Source organism: Aplysia californica, unplaced genomic scaffold, assembly GCF_000002075.1.
Source record: "Aplysia californica isolate F4 #8 unplaced genomic scaffold, AplCal3.0 scaffold00074, whole genome shotgun sequence".
NCBI lineage: Eukaryota > Metazoa > Mollusca > Gastropoda > Aplysiida > Aplysiidae > Aplysia > Aplysia californica.
In genome coordinates, this window is record NW_004797344.1 from 392,516 (window position 1) to 394,462 (window position 1,947).

Sequence of the window (1,947 nt, forward strand, 5' to 3'; positions counted from 1 at the left end):
CCAGAGCTGACCCCCCGGGGAGGTGCCACTGACTGAGAGTGGACATATCTCGTTCATGCAGATTAGAACTGTAAATGGGCTGATTCATCGATGTCACGCTCATAACTGTGCCTGATTTACACCACGGAACTGCTGCTTTTTCTCTCCTAATCCTTACTATTATCATTTTTTCTCTACTTCTTTTGTATGTTTGTCACTCTTGAGAACCACTATTTCCGGGGTGTCTTGATAGTCGAAGCAGACTTTGTGTTAGAGAGGTGAGCAGAGTAAGTCTGATTCCCTGTGTTGACATCGACCCCTTGGTGCTCATATGGCCTTATGCAGTTGCGAGCGCTGTAAAACCTCTACTAAAACAAAAACTAAACAGAGCTGCAGGCCATCAAACACTAACGATTATCATGCAAACATTTATTTCGTTTCAATTGTCTGTTATGTATAGATCTATAATATAGCATGTTAAAATAGCTGACAGCTTGATGCACTCTTGAGCAAAATATGTCTAATCAGCCTCAAATCAAATGTGTCGCTTACCAGACCAACACTGTAATATTTTAAGTTAAACAATACTACATTTTAGCTGTATCAGAAATTTAGTTCCAAAGTTTTACTGTGGGTGATACTCATGTAGAAAAGAAGACGCAGAAATTTAAAACGATATAATATAAAGTAATACTGGAGGGGGCCTTAGTTGAGCGCCTGACACTAGTGGCAGGATGCTCCATAATCTCTCTCGATCATAACAGTTTCTAGTGCTTTTTTAAAGTTATTCATATAGTGGATTTTTATATCAGTGTATTCGTCATTTGACAGTGTATGTGGTGATGTAGGATTTGTACAAAAACAGTCAGTATTTTCAAATAAATTATCAGTTTTCAATTCACCATGATTGACTTGGTATTTTTCTATTGGACATTCGTTCTTCTTCTGGGCTCTACAGAACTCTGTGCTCGGGAACAAGTGTGTGAATACGTGTGTTTCCCCTAGTTCTTGTTCGTGTGTTATACCAGTAAAGTGAAAAAAAACCGAGAAGAAAGAAAAGAAGTGGACGACGAAAACAAAAGACAATCCCTATAGTGTTTAGTGTTAATGATTTAGAAAAATCGTGCATCAGCAGCAGACCAAAAAACAGAATTAACATTAGATCTAATAATTTGGTCAAAATCGACTGTCGAAACTTTTTGCAAGAAGTAATACACAATGTCAGAGTAGCTTGCCTCTACACCAGGTCATGCCGTAATAAAGTGACGAGTTAAATGATTTAATTATTGAAATGAAACTTGATATTTTATATATGACAGAATCATGGTTGCAGGAGTACGGTGACGATGCTATTTTATCAGCAATATGTCCAGTTGGTTATTTAATTAAGTATTTCCCTCGTGTCGGGCGTAGAAGAGGAGGAGTAGCATTGATTTATAGTACTAATTTAGCACAAGTTACAGTGAAAAAGATTCCCTGTCACTCATGTGAGGCTGCTTTATTGTCATTCCAGCTGCAGTCTCTAAGCATTACCATCTGCTGCATATGCAGGCCACCACCGAGTAAAGCAAAATACATCATACCATCCGTTTTTATGAAGGAATTTCTAAATTTAATTTCAGCTCTGAAGATAAAATGTACACCATTCATTATAACTGGCGATTTTAATTTTCACTTTGGCTCTGAAAACCCTGTCACTAAAAATATTTATGCAACATGCTGACAGAAAATCATTTAAAACAACTCGTCCGAGTACCAACACATAAAAGTCAGCACATCCTAGACTGGGTTATCTCCCCTATTGAAAAGAACTGTGTGGAAAGCATTAACGTTCTGGACAAAGACATTTCAGATCATTTTCTTCTTTTTGTTGACTTTAACTTGAACATCAAAAGACCAAGAAAAGAAATTAAAACAGTTCATTCCCCGAATCTGAACGATATAAATTTACACCAGTTTCAAAGCGAC